Source organism: Fukomys damarensis, unplaced genomic scaffold, assembly GCF_012274545.1.
Source record: "Fukomys damarensis isolate Sample0158 unplaced genomic scaffold, DMR_v1.0_HiC HiC_scaffold_37, whole genome shotgun sequence".
NCBI classification, from domain to species: domain Eukaryota; kingdom Metazoa; phylum Chordata; class Mammalia; order Rodentia; family Bathyergidae; genus Fukomys; species Fukomys damarensis.
The window spans coordinates 25775626-25796316 of NW_022900949.1; the positions used below are offsets into that span (position 1 = coordinate 25775626).

Consider the following 20691-nt stretch of genomic DNA (forward strand, 5'->3'; position numbering starts at 1 on the left):
CCTCTAAATGGTCAAGCCTGATCAGTTTCTTTTCGTATTCATTTGCTGTCCACCTGTATTCTCAGCTGCTCAGGAGGACTGCAAGTTCGAGGCCAGCCTGGGCAATGTCGCAAGACCCTACTTCAAAACTAAGAACGACAAAATTAAGCGGGAGGCACATGTGGCTCAGCCGCAGAGAGTGTGCCTAGCGTGCAGGAGGTCTGCCCTTGATTCCAGAACCACATAAACGAATACATAGATATAACCTGTTACCAAGGGAGGGAGCAGTTTATCCAAAAGACTGTGCGAAAAAATCCGCAGACAGAATCAGGAGTTACTTGCAGGTACTGTTTCAAAAGCCCTGACCACGCTGTTAGCCAAGCGTGTGAGCGGTGTGGGCTGTCTCTGGAGACAAGATCAAAGAAGATGGGAAGAATGTGTGGTTTTTAGCTTAGACCATTTAACCCCACACCCCCACCTTGTGTGTGTCTGTCTGTCTGTGTCTCTCTGTCTGTGTGTATGAAGCTTGCAGGATTTGACCCCAGGGAGCCCTTTGGAAACTTTTGTCTCTCCTGTGGCCCCATCCCCTTGTCAGTCAGTGCTTGTTGAATGAATCAATGAATGACTTTTTCTGAGGGCTCCAGCAGCTTCACCTGCCCCAGGAATCTGTCCCAGCCTCCTATGTTTTAATCCGTTGTCCGGCCGGGCTGTACTGGGTGTGGTTCTCAGGAAGAGCTTTTTGAAGGAGAAACGTGCATTGTTTTTAGCTGAAAAATTCAGGTGCAGTACAGTAGAAAGCGTGGAATGGGAGAAGGAAATGGATCCTGTCCTCTCTGCAGGTTTCTCCGGAACTTTCCAGAGGGAAAATCATTCACAAGCCCGAGACACGGTCAGATCTGTCAAATGTTCCATTCGGATTTTTGAAAACGTGTCATCAGGATGGGGAAGTAAAGCTTAGGACCCTTCAGGTGTGATTGAACTAATAGTGACATTTTCTAATCTTAAAATCATTTTTCGCTGCTGCTGCAGCCAGCTACGACTTGTTCTTTGGGTAGGTAAAGATTTTGTTTGTTGCTAGCTGTGTGACCTTTGGGCCAGTCACTTCAGGTCTCTGTGCCTGGTTCCTCACCCATAAAAGAAGACTAAAGAAGAGAATGTACCGCGCAGGGTCTGTGAAGTGCTTAGCATCCTGTCTGGCACATTTGATCCTAGTATTTTTAAAACTTTATTTTAAAAATTAGTTATTTTTAAAACTTTTTTTTTTTGGTAATTATGTAAAAGATGAAAACTCTATCTCTTCATTTGTTGGAAAGAAAGAAGATCCAGAGGAGAAACTGAGGCCTCACACCGGCAAATGCAGAGCCTGGAGCAGGGCAGGAAGGTGGGAAATGAGCGGGCAGAGACGGTGGCACAGGAGGTTGGTTGTGACCTGCGTGTGGGGGTGACAGACCCACGAAAGACTGGTGGCAAGTTCTAAACGATTAGTGAAAATACCACGTGTCATGCAGTTTGTACCTGTCGAGTGTGTATTCATGAGGGACACCGTGAAAGCCAAGTGTCTGGGGAACTTCTTCTCTGTTTGGTCTTTGTACAGTGATGAATTAAGATGTCCTTTTGTTGTTGTTGTTGTTAGCCTTTTGTTTTTTTGAGACAAGTCTTACTACATAGTTTAGGCTCGAACTCAGAACGATTCTCCTGCCTCAGCATCTTGGGTGCTAGGATCACGGGCACTCGCTACTGTGCCTAGCTGGAAAGTGGTGAGTGGTAAAGAACTAAGATTTTCACCATTAGAAACCGTGCATGACAGCTGCTCTGCCGTGAATTGGGAGAATCTGTGCTGAAGTTGGCACAGAAGTTAATCGCTAATTTGCCCTGTACGTATCTTCTTCATAAACTTACATGAGCTAAGTTGTCAGAGAGCTGGATCTAGATACGGGAGATCCACTGTTACAAAGCAAAAGCTAAGAGATGATTGTTTTATTTTATTTTTCTGGTCCTGAGATTGAACCCAAGGCCTTCACACGGAGCCACATCCTCAGCGCTTTTGAAATTTCTTTATTTTGAAGCAGGATGTCACTAAGTCGCTAAGCTGCCTGGGCTGAGCTGGAACTCGCTTTCCTCCTGCCTCAGCCTCCCAGAGTGCTGGGATTACGGACCTGCTTCTGCATGCATGGCAGAGGTGGTTCCTTTGCATCTCACAGAAGCCTCTGGTTCCTTTGACTAGCAAGTTTGTACATGTTTGTTTTTTATTTTTCAAAGCAAAAGATTTCAAAAAATGTGGCTGAGGAACAGCTCTTCTAGTGCAAGAATCTGGCCAGCAGGGGTCAGTGTTAGCCGCGGTGTCCTGGGGAGAGTTTCTTAGGCAGCCAGCCACACCCGCTATCTCCCCGGGCTGCTGGGGCCCTGCAGTGCCTTCTTCACCTCACCTCTGTCTTCCTGCTTCATCGTGGAGAACAATATTCTGGATTGGAAGTGTTGGTACAGCTGGAAAGGACCACCTGTCATGGTGGTGAACTGGTCAGCCGTTCACAGCTGAGCCGTCAGGAGGCTGCGGGGGCTCTGCACAGCTGGCATTGCACAGCCCCGGGCTGGTCGCAGCCCTGACTCTGGACTCACTGGGCTGTGTTGTTCCTGGCCCTGTAGGACCTTGAGGGCCGGGCTGGGAGAGGGGTGTAAGGGAAGGTGATTCCCAGGGCTCTCTTGTCTCAAGGCATTCAGCCTCAGAACCCTTTAGCATACTGTGCCAGGCAAATAAAATGTCACGGGGCTTGCCTGCCAGCCGGGAAACTTGCGTTGACAGCATTGCCCTAGAGCCTAATAAAAAGTGAGAAGCAGCTTCATCTCCGGGTGAGCAGCATTAGCTGGACCTTCCCCTTCCCTTGTATGTTTCCTGAAGAACTATTAATTATTGCTCTTAGTGGAATTTGATAATTACATGTGAGGGCCTTGTGTATTGTCCATTAATGTATTTCCTTCTATCTTCAAACTTAGAACATTGACTTAAAATATTCTATGAGGTCTGGTGCTGGAAAAGATTGTATTGGAATATTGGCTTTTATTCGGGCGGAAGAAACGCGAGTTCCATGAAACAGCGACTTCAGTTATAGTGGACTCGTTCTTGTTAAAGATTCTTTTCATTTTGGGCATTTGTATATCTCTCACCTCTGCCTTTGGACTCAGAGTAGTTTGTGCATCCTCAGATGGGCTTGTTTTCAGAAGTCTTCTCAGTTCAGTATATGAATGGGGGCTTTGTAGGTTTTCCTCTGTGACTTTCTTTCTTGCTGTTGTCTCTCAGCTGTAAATTTTTAAACCTTCCGTGTCAGAGGACTGTATTTAATGATATATGTTGTGTTCTTCAAGTTGTGCACCGTCTGCTAGGATAATGGCTCCCATAATGAAAACACTACTCATATACAGGCAGAGTGCATGAGCGCACGTGCATGTTTGCAGTGTAGCACCGTGCTAAACTGTGTGGGTTACTCTTGGTCATTACTGTGAGGACCGTCCAGTTAATAGCTGAGGGAACAGATTTAAAGAGCTTCAGTAATTGGCTGCACGTCACCCAGTCTGTAGGAGCTGTGTGTCTACCCGTGTTGTCTTCCTTCCTTCGTGTCCCTGAGTGTTTCTGAAAGGACCTGCCTGAGCCCCAGGGGGACACCAGGGTGAACGGCTCACTGAGTGACCGCGCGTAGTCAGTGCCTGCTGGTGTTGTTCTCGAAGGCCTGGTTCCTGCCCTGGCCGGGCTGCCGGCTCCGTACCACTTTCAAAGTGCATGCAGGAGCGTGAGCCAAGGGAACAGACCTGTCTTCTTCCCAGAATGCTCACATGTACTTTTTCAAAAGATCCTTTCACAGAAAGCTTTATTGACATCCTCATGTGAGTAAGTGCTCCTAGAGTAGTACAGATTAGCAACTCCCCAAACTGAGAAACGACGTTATAATACCCGGGTGCCTGTGCTTCCTGGTCAGCGCCCCCTCAAGGATGACTGCTGTCCTGACTTGGAATCATGGATTCATCTGGCCTGGTTTATCTCAGCATTTGCAAAAGGAAGGGCGGAAGGCAGGAGAGGGGAAGAGACACAGGGGCAGGGGCAGAGAGCACCCTCGCGTGTCAGGATTCTCCTGCGGGATTCAATCATGTGACACTGCTTACGGAGCCCAGGGTGACTCCCAGTGTTTCTCCGGCCACCCTGCTGCTGGTGCCCTTTGGGGAGTGCTGTGGTTCCCTCAGATACGTCCTCCAGAGGCCCAGTTCCCAGCTTGGTGCTGTTTGGGAAGAACTGGAGACCTTGAGAGATGAGGCCTAGAAGGAGGCCTTCCCGTCATTGGGGGCGTGGCCTTAAGGGGGCAGTAGGGCTCCGGAGGCGTTTGCTCCCCGGTGTGTTTCTGTCCTGTCACGACAGCTGCTGCAAACCCAAAGGTAGTGGGGCCATCCAACCATGGACTGGAACCTCCGAAACTGCGAATCTCTCTCTCTCTCTCCCTCTGTCTCACTCTCTCTCTCTCTCTCTCTCTCTCTCTCTCTCTTTTTAATTTGAGTCCGGATCTGACTAAGGAGCTTCTTTCTCAGGCTGGGCTGGAACTTAATGTTCCTCCTGCCTCAGCTTCCCAGAGTGCTGAGATTACAACTGTGTACCACCACGTCCAGCTACACCTTTTCTCTTCATAAGTGATTATCTGAGATATTTATTACAGTAACAGAAAGCTGTGGGACCCAAGTCGTTTCCAGACAGGGCTGTTGTGAACACATGGAAGTGTGTGTTGTTGAATATATGAATGCATTTATGTAGGTTATACACAAGAGCCGAATACTGGGTGATGTGGTGTACTTTTTATACCGGAAGATGATTAACACTCTTAATATGTACTGAGCTTTCACAGATGGCGCTAACCTGGCCAAGCAGGGTGCTCACTTGGAGCATGGCGCTGTCTCATCTTGCTATGGCTTCCACCTAGAGGTCCCCCAGGAGCCTCATGCACTCAGGGGTGGGGCTTTTGGAGAGGATCGCACCCTGGAGCTGGCTTGCTTTTTGGAGATGGGGCTGTGGGAAGCTAAGGGTCACTGGGGCATGGCTACGAGGTGTATCTCTCTCTCCCCTTCTCCCTTCACCACCGTGGTGTGGGCAGCTTTCCCCCACTGCAGGCCCTTCTACCATACCCTTCCTGCCCTGGAGTGGCCAGCTACGGATTGAAACCTCTAAAAGTCATGAGGCAAAATAAACCTCTTCTCATTCAAGTGGCGAGTCTCCAGGATGGTGTCTCAGAAACGAGGCATGCAAGACACACTTTGAGCCCCTCTCTGAGGCGCAGCTCACTAAAGGGTCACTGCCATGTATATCAGAGGCCCAAACCTAGCTTCACATTACAATCACCAGGGAGCTTGCAGTAACTGCAGTGCTTAGTCCATACCTCAGCCCAGTGATGGCGAACCTCTTAGAGCTTTCAATGATACGAGCAGCCCCCTGCGGCACGCATGCCATAGGTTCGCCACCCCTGCTCTAACCTGTTGTTTGGCATTTAAAAATTTGGTTTTACACCTTATTCACTGTAGTCTTGGTCAAGCTCAAACTGTTCATTTTCGGAGCCTCTTTTAGTTGAGTCTTCAATCCTCGGGATGGGATCGTGATCTTTAATTGCTTTCTTGTGCTCTGGGATGACGAGGTACTGTACATGTTTCTGTATATTCCTAACAGATCTAGAGTCATTCATTCCTCTTAAGAAACTTTTGTTTTTTGGGGAGGGACCACTTGAGGACACCATCTAGACTCCAAATTACAGTGATTGTCATCATTATGATTACTACTGGATTGGTCATGGTTTTTAGGCCTTTTTAGTGTGCAGAGCTGAAATTAAGAAGGCTGTGCCTGTGAGTCAGCTTTCGGTTACTGTAACAAACACCTCAGTAATCAACTGATAAAGGGAAAAGGTTTACTTGATTTAGGTCCACGATGGGTGGAGTCATGGTGTTGGGTTTCTGGTTAGGGTGACAGGTGGCTGTGCTCGGAGTGTGTGATGGGGCAAACTGCTCAAAGCAAAAATAAGAGGAAGGGGCCAGGGTCTCTCTGTCCCCTAGGACATGTCCCCAGTGACCTGAGACCCTTTCCCAAGGTCCCTCTGGTTGCACCACTGCTGACCAGGCCTTTGACACATGAAGTTTGGGGAACCTTTAGCCTCCAAACCCGAGCCAAGAAAACACTTGTTGCTGGATCCTACTGGCATTTCCAATGGGAATATGAGGCTTTACTTTACTCTCCGTCCATCGCATTTCTGACTCCTTTCTTGACCCTGAGAATCCTGATCTTCATAGGTACCCGTGGTGGTAGAATGTCTCGTAGTCACTTATTTGTTACGTCACATATAATAAGAAATACTAGTTTCACCATTGCCACGGTTGCTACAAGCAATTGCCTTAGGCCTGTGCTAGCCCATTCCCCATCCTTTTTTATTTTTTATCTTTTCGTACTGGGAATCAAACTCAGGACCTTGTGCTTGGCACGGTGCCACTGAGCTAAATCTCCAGCCCAGTTCTTTTTTAAACTAGTCTGTTTTTCAGAGCAGTTTTAGTCTTGCAAATTGGACAGGAGGCACACAGTCCCCATTTCCCTGCCTATACCCTCTCCCCACAGTTTTCCCTATTGATAATGTCTTTCCTTGGTAGGAGGATAGTTACTATAATTGATAAAGTAATGTTTATTAGTATCAACTGAAATCTGTAGTTACCATTGAGGTTCTCTGTAATGCAGTCCTGTGGGCTTTGACAAATACATATCGTGTGTCCACCACTGAAGTACCATATCGAGTAGTGTCCTGACCTTATAAATCTTCATGTTTATCTTTTCCATATCCATTTCCCTCATTACCTCTCTCTGCATTACAAGACTACCACTGAAATACTGTAGTTTGCCTTTTATGTCTAGTTTTGCCTTGCCTTGCAATTGGGTTGCAGCCGGAATCATGGAAAGAATTAAGTTCATGAACCCAGGTAGCACTGTAGTTTCCGCACCTTGTGGTTTGTCTTCTTTCTCCTAGCAGTTGCATGTAAGTCACCCCGGTGTGTGTTTGTGACTTGATAGGGGAAATGTATAATCCTGTGACTAAATCTCAGTCTGTTAGTGAGCCTGTGCCCTTGGCCATGACCTTCACAACTGTTTCTCAGTTCTCTGCACCAATCCTCAGGTAAGAAAGAAGGCAAGAGGGGCCAGGAGCTAAGTATTTACCCTTAGCCATGTTGGTTAGGTTCTGTTCAGACCCAAGTTCTGGCTCTGGTCAAGTGGTTTTTCCCGTGATAACAACACTTTCTACTCATTTCAGAAAGATTACTTTCTCCTCCTCTGTGAACCACAAAGGGATATTTTTTTCCATCTAATTTTTATACTCTGAGAACTTGTTGGAGTTATTGGAGGCAAAAAAATCCTGACAATGTCAGGGATCTTGGTGGCTGAGGCCTCTGGTGTTTTAGTCTCAAATTAGCCTTTTCCTCCGTCTCTGGCAATTACTTAGTTATACGTTGGTTGCTGGTTCCAGCAGCAGTTTCTGCTCCTGTTACATCATTATTCTCTGTAGATGTCTGACTCTACTTTTCAAGTGACAGAGACAGGCGAATCAGTTTGACCCATGGCCTCAGTTCTTTGATGGATCTATGAAGAGCTGTTGGTTTTCCATCTTCAGTGTTTTTTCTTACTGTGAGGATGGTAGTGACAGCTTCTAAGTTCTTTTCTTGCCAAAACAGGAACCAGACACATCTCTAGTCTGATTATAGCTCTTCACATGTGGATCTCCATTTTGTGATGCTTGAACTGTACCCGAATTCTCAGCACATGTGGCCATTTCTTACTATTCTGTCTCTGTTTTACCCCTCACGTGGTTTTTTTGTCTGTACATTTAATGTTCAGCGTCATTCATTACAGCAATGCCTAGTTATATTTTGATTGTCTGAAGCTGGTAGTCTTATTAGACTGGTGTCAAAAGAACAATACTCCTAGAGTTCTTGCCTGTGGGCAGTGCATAAAAATTTTGTGCCCTTTTTTTTATATCACAGTCAGTTTTACTGGACATAAAGTCTCAGAGTTTCCTTCCTGGAGTATTACATGTGCTCTTTTACTTTTTATGGCATAAAATACCATATTGCTGTCCAGAGGTCTGTTCATCTGATTTTATTTTCTGTAGTTTTATTGGATTATCTTGGCATAGCACATAATCATTCTGGATGGATGATTTGCCAGGTATAAATACAAAGTTTGAATTAATAGTTTAAGAATTTTTTTTCATTTCAGGGAAGTTTCTATTATGGCTCTCAGTGTATCTTCTTTTCCTTTATATATCCTTTCTCAGGGTTTTTCAGTATGTGTCATTCCTTTTGCCCATGTTTGATATTTGTTACTTTCTTTTTGTCTTTCCATTTCATTTTATTTTTGCAGAGATCACCTATTTATTTTCTTATTTCTTACAGGGCATCATTTGTTGTGTTTATATTTTTCTTGGATACACACTATTATACTTCTCTTTCTTTCTGAAAATTATGGTTATTCTATTTCTAATTATTTTGTGAGTTCTGTCTTCATTTCTGTGCTTTATTAATTCTAATGTATGTTGTTGCACTGTCACGTATCATTTTGTTAAAGTCTTTTTCCTTTATTTTGAAGTAGTTGGTCACAGTGTTGGCCAGTTTTCAGGGCAGCCCTTTTGGGTAGTGAGCTTTCATTGTCAATAATGATGTTATTGTATAGCATTTTATTTTCTGTTTTCCTGTAATAAATGTGTGGGGTTTGCTGTCAGTATTGTTAGGTTGTTCATTTTTCTTTTTCTTTTTTTTTTGGTACCAGGGATTGAACTCCGGTCCTTGCACTTGCAAGGCAGGCCACCGAACCACTGAGCTAAATCCCCGCCCTGTTCATTATTATTATTTAGTGCGAAACTGACCTTTCTAAACTTTGAGGAGACTTTGTTCTGCATGGCTTTTTTCACATCAAAGGCTATGTTCTGTGTTGTTTTCATGTAAATACACATATGTGCATGCACACACACACACACACTCACACGCAGCAGCTCGCTTTCAGATGACCTGGCTCAGTCCCCACCCCTAGCTTTTACCTGGGCTGACTCTGGCCTCAATCCCTGTTATTTCTGTCGTGATCCAAGACCCATCATGGAAGGCAGTCCTCAATGGTCTATTTCCAGCTCACAGTCCTGGATTTGCTCTGTCCCATTGGATCTTACCACCAGCCCCCAGTTTTCAGAAAGACCAGCCTTAACCGCTTTGATTTCTGCTGCCCTCCTTATACAGTCTGCTGTGTATTCTAATGAATTTGGGTGACTTTGGGGGGTTCTCACATCTTTGGATTGTTAGATGCCCTTTTGATTTTCCTTTTCCCAAGAAGGGCTGAAATCCTGTTGCTTTTGTTGGTGCCGTGGCCCCACTTGCTTGTACTTTGGAGTTTGAGGGGATATTTTATCACTTAGTTTTGTGGTAAGTTGTGTTCTTAAAATTTTGTTTGCTTCCTAGTTACTCTGTTTTATGTGGGATTAAGTTTTCTAAGCTATTTTGTCTTGCCGCTGCCATCTTCTCAGAACTCATACTTCCATTTTAATCTAGCAGGTGCAGGAGGTGATCACTAGGGCGTCCTTGGCTGCCGGGTCTTGTGGCCTGAGTTTTAGAAGCTTGAATCTGAAATCCCACACCTTGCCCACCCCACTTCCTGTTCTGCAGCACAGATGTAGTGGTTGTGAGTTTTCTAAGTTTTCAGTTAGTGATGAAATGGTGATTTATTTAGAGTCAGTGGTAGGAGGGGGGCTAAGTTATATGCACAAGAGAACCTCAAAAAGATTACTTGAATAAAAACAGGGTTTCCTTTCACATCAGAGTCTAAGGTGGGTATCCCAGATCGTAGGCATCTGTTTCTTGTGGCACTGAGACTTGACTGGGGACCCGTCCTCTCTGCACATGTTGAGTACTACCTTCAGTTCTCTGCTTCTTCGGAGCTGGTGGCTGGCACTTGGAGCTCTTTGTTTGCTGTTCTGGTGTAGATCTAAAATTTTGGCAAAAAGCCACGTATGATTGGAGGTGGGGACGTGACGAAGAAGGGTGTGTTCCTGTCCTAGTGTTCCCTCCTCCCTCCCTTTCTGCTCCCCTCCACTGTGGTTCCTGAAGTTTTTCTCTACTGTACCATTTCTGCCTTGGAGCCAGGTGACCATGGACTGAATCCTTTGAAAACTGTAAGCCAAATTAAATGTCTTCTCAATTTGTAAGTATCAGGTATTTTGTCCCAGAGATGGAAAAGTGATTAATACAAAAATTGGTATCAAGAATGGTGTCTGTCATATACCGCCTGCCTCACAAGTTCAAGGTCTTGAGTTTGATCCCTGGTACAAAAAAAAAAAAAAAAAAAAAAATGAAAAAAAAAAAAAAAAAAAAAAAAAAATGGTGTCTGCTGTAACTGTACCTGACCTTTACAATAGGTTTACAGAAGGAGTTTAGAAAGGCTTAGAAAGGCTTGGGGATGCTCTGTACAGAAGTCCTGGAATGCTGTAAGTCGAGCTTGATGGGCAACCTGATCAGAGTTCAGAAAACCAGAATACTGATTTTAATGTAATGGCCAGGCTTATGGGGTTTCTGATGGAGCAAGGGCTCTATTGGAAAGTGCGCTAGAGACCGTGCTTGTCCATTCCAGCGGATAGTTTGTCTCCATATTGTGTGTGTTCTAAGAATTTGGGTGAGGCTGAATTTAAAGATGGCAGACTCGCGGTCTGGAGTTTCAAGGCGGTCCCTGTGCACACTGTGGCATGGATGCTGCTGGCTGCTCTTCAGCCAGATCTACAGGGAAAAGCAGGAACAAAGATCAGAACAGAATGATTTTTAAAAATTGCCATTTCATCAAAAAAGAAGCACCTGTAAATTTGGATCAAGAGGACTGCTACAAAAGATAGCATTTTTTTAGGGGGGAGATCAAACTCTGGACCTTGAGCTTGCAAGGCAGGCAGCAGCACCACTGAGCTAAATCCCCAGCCTGAAGATAAGCATTTTAAAACAGGCAAGTACTTTGCATGGGGACAATAGGAAAGGTTCCTTGGAGAAATCTCAGGAATTGGCCAGACCCCCTGTTTCTCAGGTTCGAGTGTGTAAAAATGTAGACTCTCTTAAAAGACTTAGGTGTGAGAAGAGGGCCCCAGGGCACCCAGCTCTTGGAGGAAGTGTCTGCCCAAATTCAGCCACCCAGGCACTCCGAGGTGGCTGTAGCTGTGGACTAAGGGGGCCCAGCTACTGCTCAAGCTAGTGGCATCATCGATGTGGCGCTGGTTTTTCAGGCATGTAGAACGCAAGAGTTGGGAGGTCTTGAAGGCTTCTACCTAGATCTCAGAAGAAAACCTGAGAAACCAGAGGAAAGTGTGGAACAGAGTCACAGTCCCTGCCAGGTGCCCCCAAGAGGGTGGTAGGTGACGCTGTGAGAGTGAAGCTGAAGGTGCAGCGGAGACCTCAAGACGGGAAGAGATGCGGAGAATGTGGAATGACTGCCGGGGAGAGCTGCAGGCAGTGGGAGGAGCCAGCCTGTCGTCTGTCTGTACTCTGGTTCTGAAGCTCGGATAGGGAGGGTGAGGCGCGGAATCACCAAGTAGACTCTGGGGAGGTTTCTGGAATGCTTCCGTTTTTAATAAGCGGAGCAGTCGCTTATAGAGTCAAGGAACAAGGGGAGGGACACTGCACACGGGACATAACATGATTGGTTGATCTTTTGGGTGAGCAGTGGAGGCAGTGGATAGGAGGAACGGGACGTCCTTCAGCCGCCTCTAAGCCAGTCTCAACGCACGGGAGTGAGCATGCTCAAACTTCTGCTTATCCCCACGCCTGCTAGGAGATGTGCGTGTGGTCACTTGGCTCGGCGATGCTTGAATGTCTCTCACACCAGCCCAAGAGGAGAAATCATGGAGGCTGCAATTAGCGAGGCCATAGGGTTGGAAGTCGACATCTTGCCACCGCTCCTGTCTCAGGCGCCAGACGTGGAACCAAAAGATTTAATTTCTGCTCTGCTGGGTTTTGGTCCTCCTTAGGTCTGATTCATTTCTAGTCTCCCCTTTTGGAATGGCAGTGGGAATTTTTACCTGTGTCATTGTGTGTTGGAAGTATTCAGCTTTTTATTTTTTTTAAAGTTTTACAGGGCTCAAGAGTTGGCCTCAAGTCTTACAGGAGTCTTTCAGCCTGGACTTCAGCAATGCAACTCTTCAGCGACTCTTGGGGACGGACTACCTGCATTTTGCGTACTGAGATGAGAGGGATGTGAGCCTTTTGGGACCTAGGCAGAATATTATGGTTTAGATCTAAAGTGTCCCCAAAAGTCTTATGTGTAGAGGTGGAGCTTTTGAATGGTGATTGCATACTGGGGGCAATATATTGATCAGTGCATTAATTTATTGTGAGTTCAGAACTAAATGTGCTGTTAGAAGGCGTGGCCTATTTAGAACAGGCAGATCATTGGGGTGTGACCTAGAAGGATGCTTGTCCCTGGCTCCCTCAGCAAGACCACAGTCTCCCCAGAGGCTCTTGGGGGAGATCTGATCCCTGCCTTCCTGGGGAAGACAGGCTGGGTGATGGCACCTTCTCTAAATAGCCCAACATCCTACTGAAATTTTATTACCGTGTGAAAAGGGGAGAATGGGTATTGATGGATAAGGGGAAATGCGATTAAGCTTTCTTACTCCTCTCCCCATCTACCAGCCTTTTTCCCTGATCTCAGACTCTCCATAGAAAGATTCTTACATTGTCATGATTCCTGTTTGTGTTTCTTCACGTACCTCTGGGTTGATCTAAGGAGAGAGTGTTATCATGGTCCAAAGCATGGATTTTGGTGTTATGGTGTTGTATTAATTGTCCCAGCTTTGGTGTGTATTAGTAATGTCTCTGAACGATTACGTAGCATCTTTGTGACTTAGTTTTTCTCCTTGTGAAATGGGGGAAAATGTGGTTCTCCTTAAACAGAGGATCATGTGTACGTAGTGTCTGGTACAGGCGAGGTACTCAAAGGAGGATTGTTACGATCCATAATCAGGAAATTTTATTTGTTAAGCTGAGACACAGTCTGCTTTGCAGATCTTCTTTCTTGTGGGAGCTCCAAGGGAGCAGGAGATTTGGGGGTGAAGAGTCAGATGCACACGTGGGGACAGGATTTGAGAAGAGGCTGTTGATGCCAGGCGGGCCGTACTCACTGGCTGAGGCTATGTGTGTTGAGGGGGCACAGGCGGAAGACAGCGTGTAAAGAAGAGATCAGCCAAGGCCCTGCAGCTGGCCAGAAGAAATGGGCCCAAGTGTGGCTTAGGGAGCAGTGGACCATGAGTCTCAAGTTGGCACCATTACAAGACTGCAGGGGGCAGCGCTTGGAGGTCGGAGTGGGGCTGACTTATGGGAGAGAAGCCAGGAGCCAAGACTGGAAAGTGTGGGTGACCCGATCGTGTCGGGGTGCCGGCCAGAGCAAGCGGCACCTGGGGGCCTGCACATGGAGGTGACAGGTGAAGGACTCAGGGCTCTGTGGTGGCCCCGGCAGGCAGCACGCCTGGGATTCTGTCACTTCCTGCTTTCCCAGCAGGGAACCTGGCCTGGATGCAGGTGAGACTTGTGGGGAAAGTTCGGGGAGAGGCAGAGAGCTGCAAGTAGGGAGAGAAATGTCTGACACCAGACCCGGGAAGACAAAGTGCCCGTGCCCCACGTGGGAGGCTCTTTGTCTGTGGACATCCGTGGGAGCCAAGAAAGCTTCTTGGCATCTAAATGCAGAGTGCGGCGGGGATGGTGATGGCACCGTGGCTTAGCTTCGGGAAAGCAAAAATTTGAACCTGTGGTCTTAGATCCTTTGTACCTTTCAGGCACCACCGGATGGCATCTAGTTGGCAAGTTATGGGTGCAGCCAGTGGCATATTCATTTGTTGTTGTTTTTTTCTTTCTTTTTTTTTTTTTTAGCAAAATAGGTGTCAGAATGAATTGGTTTCTTATTTGAAAGCAACTTTTTTGTTTTTTGTTTTTGCTTTTGGTTCTGGGGATCGAACTCAGGACCTTGTGCTTTCGAGGCCCGCAGCAGAACTGCTGAGCTAAATCCCCAACCCTTGGAAAAAAACTTTAAAAGGGTTTTCTCTGCTTACCAGCTCTGAAACCAGGGGCTGATTACTGACCCTCTTCAGAGCGCCTTTTCCTCCTCTAATACTAGGAGAGAGGAAGGTAACACGAGTACTACCTTACAGGTCATCGTGAGGAATAGATGGGTCAGTGAGGGTCTTAGAATTGTGCCAGCCACCTTGTAGGGGCTTGGTAAGGATTCGATATTATTATTATTATTATTATTATTATTATTATTATTATTATTATCATTATTCCAACATAGCACATTGATGGAGTGGGCATTATGTACATATTAGTTCTTTCTTCTTTCTTTTACTTTTCTTATAGAATCAAATAATTCAGTCTTTCATTTTGAATTGGTGGAATTCGTGCTCCAGAAAGATCCAGTGATTTTTCTCAGGCTTTCATGGCATTACAACATGGATCTCTCACTGCCAGGAACTGTTTTCGTTTTGCTTTGCTCTGAGTGACCTTGTGTAACTCATATACTATTCAAGAGAGGAACTTTTCATTCAGGTGTACACTGCATTTATTATGGTAGAAATTTGTACATTCTTATAAAGATTATACCAACCAGTTGTGAGTGATTCATGAATAAACTCAAGCTTGGGAATTTGGAAAATTTAGTCTGTGTTCTACTTCTAGCGATCGTGTACCCTTAGGAAGCATTTACCCACTGGGCTACAGTTTTCGCACCTGTAACATGAAGAGCTTAAGTGCTCTGATGTCACATGGGCTCCGGTCTGCGTGCGCATTGAAAACTTCATTCCTAAGGCAACAGTGTGGGAGATGAGGGCCCGAGAAAAGTGATTCAGGCACGGGGCTGCGCCTTCCTAAACAGACCAGGGCCGTCGTCCGCGGAGTTGGCTCACTGATGGGCAGGGGTCAGCTGTTGAAGTGGGGCTGGTCCCTCTTGCTGCCTGGCCTTTTGTCCTGTTGCCCTGTGCTGCTTTCCACCACGGGGTGGAACAGGCAGAAGCTGTCCCCAGTGGGGTCCCTCAGCCTTGCACTTGCAGCCCCAAGAGCCCTAGGAAATAAATTACTTTTCATTACAAACTGCCGACTCAGAGCTATTCTGACAGAGCAGCACACCACAGACAAAGACAGAGGGGTCCATTGGCTCTCATATTCTGTAATTATGATTTCTAAAAATACATTTTATATTACCCAATAAATAGCTCATGGCAGAAAAATCAGTTGGTCAAGACCAAAAATACTACAAACACATACACAAAAAGGAGGAGAAGGAGGAGATGGTGGACCAAATAAAATTGCCTGTGGTCCTCTATTTTACTAGTCTGAAAAAGCTTTCAGGCATTTCCTTCTTGATAAGAACTTGAAATCAGCTTATTCCTTTATGGCATTCATCCTGTGCATATTAGGATTCTTCAGAGAAATAGAACCAATTCTGTATAGACACGTGCGTGTGTGTGTGTGTGTGTAAGGGATTTATTATGAGAATTGGCTCGTGATTCTGGAGGTGAGAAGTTTTATTGTCTGTACCTGCAAGTTGGAAAACTGGGAATGTTGGCAGTGTCATTCAGTCTAAGGCTGAAGGCTTGAGCTGGAGCTGCTGATGGAAATCCCAGAGTCTGAAGGCCTGAGACACAGGGCTGAAGCCCCAGGTTGGGGAGATGGATATTCAAGCCCTAGGAGAGACATTTCTGCTGCCTCCCCTTTTTGTTTCATTTTGACCTTCAACAAATTGGGTGTTGCTGGGCCATATTAGGTGGTGTGGGTCTTCTTTCCCCAGTGTCCCGACTCACATGCTGATGTCTTCCAGAAACAGCTGAGAGGCGCCCAGAAGTAACCCGTAGTCCAGTCAGAGTGACACATGGACCTCACCATCACATTCTGTGTCACATCCTGTGTTTCATTCCATCCCCGTTATCACAGAGGACGCTTACTGAGGTCACCCATTCTGTCTCACATTCCACCCCGGGAGCTTTATTAATGCTGCCCTGTGTAACCCTGAGAGGGAATTAACGACCGTGTATTAGAGGTGGCCCACTATGTCTTTCTCTTTAATTCTCCCAGCTGTGTGCAGAAGTAGTTTTTCTCTGTATGTTTTCCTGCAGGAGGAATTATTGAATGATGTATCTGGACCGGGACGGCACAGGCTTCACAGTTAGTGATGCCTTGTTTTCCTGCAGGAGGAATTATTGAATGATGTATCTGGACCAGGACGGCACAGGCTTCACAGTTTTAGTGATGCCTTCGGTCTGTCGCTGTACCTCACGTCCCCAGGGGACTCAGTGTCCCCAGTTAGTGACAATCTCGTGGGGGACTCTTAACGTGTGAGACTTACCTGTGTGGCTAAAGAGGTGTTGTGTTCCTTTCCACTTGTCATACATGATAATTGCTTTCTTGTTGCATTACGGAGGAGTTCACTGTGGCGGAAAGACCCTCTGTCGGTAAATAGTAGAATTCGGTAACCAGTTATTGGGAACACTTCCTGCTAAAGAGTTCCCAGCCTTGCGTAGTAATGAGTTGTAAAGAATAACTTCCATACCACAGTAATTTTTTTTTAAGTTTTAAATGATGGGCAGAATTCAAAAGAAATCGCTTTAATGATTCTGGGCATGTTGATGAATACAATATTTGTGTTATATCTTGGTACCAAGCATTTTATTGTCTGTCTTCATTTTATTGTACTATCAGAACCTGCATACTTAAGCAGATTGGAATCCGTATCCTACTACCAAGAATCAAATACCAGGTAACACCGGCAGGCATCTTAATCACGCATTATGGGGAGCAAAGCCCAAATCAGTCACCGTGGCTGCTGACACCTGGCCAGCACCTGCATTGCCGTGGAGCCTCCGAACCAGGGTTATTTAAGGCTGTTGCTGCCTCTAGACCACCAGGGAGACAAAATGGAAAAGCCATTAGGAACACCCTGTATATTCAGTTCAAATTAGTTCTTCCCGGTCTGTAACATTGAGTAGATTTGAATGTATGAGGCAGCCACTGTGTGTGATTCCAAAGGGTTCTGCTCCCGAGGTAATCTGTGACATTGCGCAGAATTTGAATAGTACCCTCTTGGAGTTGTAAAACAAGGTGGCCTCTTTGAGTACCTCCCTGCCGTATGTTAGGCAAGAGCCATGAAAAAGTGGTAAACCGCGTGCCTTCTACTGCTAGCATTATCTCTCCAGTTGCTTCCATTTTGGGGTGCCCAGTCTGTGCATTGACCTTTCGGTTACACCCCAGTTTTTGTGACCAGCATTACAGACTCTGTCATTTGGAACCTAAAGATGACTAGTTCTAACTAACCCACAGCAAGATTTCAGATTTCCAGTTCCAAATCACTTTGTGTTTCTCAAGCCTTATATTCTTTTCCCCCTCTGGATGTAAATGTCATTACGTTAAGCTAGAACCTTTCCTCCATCTCTAAAGTGCTACCAAAGGAATAATTTGCTTCCTAATTTGCCCAATTGCAAGCGGTAGAGACAATTTCCAGTGTGCCACATCTCTGTGATATGTGAGGTTATTTTGAAAATAAGTCTGCATTGTCATCTTAGGTACTGCAGAATTCATCCTGCTATTTTTCTTTTCATGCTAACTCTATGCAGCAGGAAAAACACTGAACCTATTTTAAATAATAAGAAATACCTGCTTGCCAGCGTTAGTTGGAAATGATGCTGCTTTTTCTCCTTTTTAGTGAGTTGAGTTTTCTCTTTGCTTCAGGTGGATCCTGTCCACCCCTTCCCTCCAGGTTCTGCACCAGGTCCCCCAGATTGCGTTTCCGTCCTCAGTCACCTCGAGGTGGTGACCATCACCTCCTGTCCCCGTGACCTGCAGACCCAGGTACAGGGCACATATGCCGCCCCACTCAGAAGCATCTCCTGCCGTGTTACTTTGCCGCGTGACACCGCCTTCTACCTTCCCAGTATCCTTTCAGATCGACTCCTCCACATCTGTGAGCTTTTTATACCTGGCAGTTTAAGTCGTCAGTGTGTTTCCCAAATTGGGTGACCACTCAGAGAGGGACAGCAGGTGCAATCCGAGAGTGTCCCAGCCCAACCAGGGTGGAGAGTGATGCTTGTTAGGGATTCTAGGAGAATCTCTGAGTTACAGATTATGGATTGATTGGCATTCTGAGTGTGATCAGTAAATACTGTGTCTGTAAACACATGAATGAGTCTTTGATCGCCTTTCTGGTAAAATTACAGAATTAATTCCTTTTATGCATTTTTCTGCTCATTCTCTTTCTGGGTAGAGAATAAACAGGTACAAATCAGATGTACAGTGCCCTCAGCCACGCACTACCCTCTCCTCTCCCCAAATGCTCCCCTCTTTGATTTTGCTTCCTGCTGTTCGTTTTGTTCTGACCCAGTGCTCACCCACTGGGTCTTCCTGAGGAGGCTGGAGAGGGAGTGAAAGTCAGGGCACTGCTCCATGGAACTGGGAATGTCCACACACTTCCTAAAGCATTTGTGTGAATTTTGGAATGAATTCTGCTCTGAAAATACCTGAGAAAAGTGTAGAGTATGGCGGTAGGAATCTCGACAGCAGTTCACTCTCACCGACCTGGTGGGGCCCATTCTTGACAGTTTACAGTCTCGGCATGTTATTATCAACACAGCGGAAATTCTGCCTGGGCAGGATGACGCCCAGTGGGCATGGAAGAGCAGAGAAAGCTGGCCGCATCGGCCTGTTTCTGTTACTTGGCTGAGGCTGACTGGGGCGGCCTTTGTGCTTTCAAGTAACCCATTCTATTTTGGTAGACCTTTTTTTTCCTTCTTTTCCATCAGGGCAGTTGCAGTACCCAACTCACAAAGAACCAACTGTTCTCAAGTAGAAGGGCGTGGCCAAGTGCACAGCTGCACCCAGAGCCCTTGGCCTGTGCCTGTGCTGGGCTATGTGGCCTTCTCTTCATTCTCTTCAGCTTAACTGTGCTCCCTGCAGACCCAGCCTGCTTTGCTTTGTTGCCCTAAGTATTTTTCTCAAAGGTCTTTTATTAACTTTTTCTTTTCTGCTCTCATTTCTCTCCCTTTTTAGCTTGTGGCCCTATCACAACAGTGAGAAAGAAGAATGCATTTTATTGGTGTGATCCGGTGAAGCCACACACACACACACACACACACACACACACACACACACACACACACACACACGAGCACGCGTGCACACACAAATGATTTCAACTTTGTCATTTTCTGTCTCACTGTTTGTTGACCAGCCATGGTGAAATGATTGAAAAGAACCAGCTTTCCCTAATTAAGACTTGTCACCGTGAACCCTGCTGTCACCGAGAAGAGCAAAATTTCCGCTTTCTAATTAGTTACTTATGAATATCTTCGGAAAAAGTAAGGCAGAAGGAGATGGGAGGGTTATCAATTTTCTTTTGTAATCAGAATTGATTGCTGTGACCTTCAGATGCAGGCAGAGTGAGAGACTGCTGATTTTCTGGTTGCTCTAGTTTGTCCCATCTTTCTTGATAACAAAACCCTAAATTTTAGTTGGTTCAGGTCACCTGGAATACAGACTGTATTTCCTAGCTACTCTTGAAGGAAGGCATCACTATGTAATTAAAATGTGATCGAGTGCTTTCTGTGGAGATAAACATACTCATCTTTGTGGAAGGGTCCATAAGGAAGACTTCTTTTTCTTTTCTTTCCTACTGAGGGTGATGTAAGTATGATGGCTTATCACAGGCAATCATTTTGGACCGTGAGGTATGCCTTAGGAGTTTGAGATGTTGTAACAAAAATACCATAAACTGGGATGCTTAAGTAACAGAATCTTATTCTTCACAGTTCTGAAGTCTGGAATGTTCAAGGTTGTGAGGGTCACAGATTCGTTGTCTGGAGAGGACCCTGACCCAGTTTACAGATGGCCACCTTCCTGGTATCCTTTCCTGGTGTCTTATCTGTTCTTGTAAGGACAAAAATCCTGCTCCGGGGACTCTACCCTCATGGCCTAATTACCCCAGATCACCACTAGAAGATCTTCCCTCCAGGTGCTATCACTTTGGGGCTTAGGGCCTCCACATGTGAGTTTTGGGAAACAATCCTTTGGTCCACACAATGGGGAGCCACACGTTTGGGGGGATCTGAGTAGCAGACACAGGAGTGCTGCACTGCCTGTGTGCTTGACAGAGAGGCCCCTGTGCCTTAAATCCATGGCATTTGTGTCGCTGTCACATGAGGCTGAACGTAGTCGTCACAGATGCATCTGAGGCTGTTTAATCTTGTTTGGTGTGAGGGGACTTTGAGAAGATTTTTTTCTTGCTCGACTGCACACCTCAGGGATAGAGGAATGCTTTATCAAGTAGACAGGAAAGTCTTAGCTCTCAGTAATAAAACTATGGGGAGTTTTCTGTAGCATCTAAAATCTTAGCCATCCTGTGGGAAGCCACCCCCATGAGTCTTTTTTTTTTTGGTACCGGGGATCAAATTCCAGTCCTTGTGCTTGTGAGGCAGGCAGCAGCACTGAGCTAAATCCCCAGCCCATGAGTCTTCTTAACAGCCACGGAATTGCACTTGCTCCCTCTGACCTCTTTCTCCTCTCTTCCCTAAGGGTTCTGTCCTGTGGGTCACCCCCTGGAGTGTCCCAGCATGGCAAGGCAGGAGAACTAAGAACGTCCCCCTGGTTGGTAATGGGAGGGGCCAGAAA

The 20691-nt window shown here is 46.0% G+C and overlaps 1 protein-coding gene across 6 annotated transcripts in view; it reads left to right on the forward strand.

Moving 5' to 3' along the window:
- Window positions 1-20691, forward strand: part of Rsu1 (Ras suppressor protein 1) — a 175959-nt gene that overhangs the window by 3773 nt on the left and 151495 nt on the right. The window lies entirely within an intron of this gene.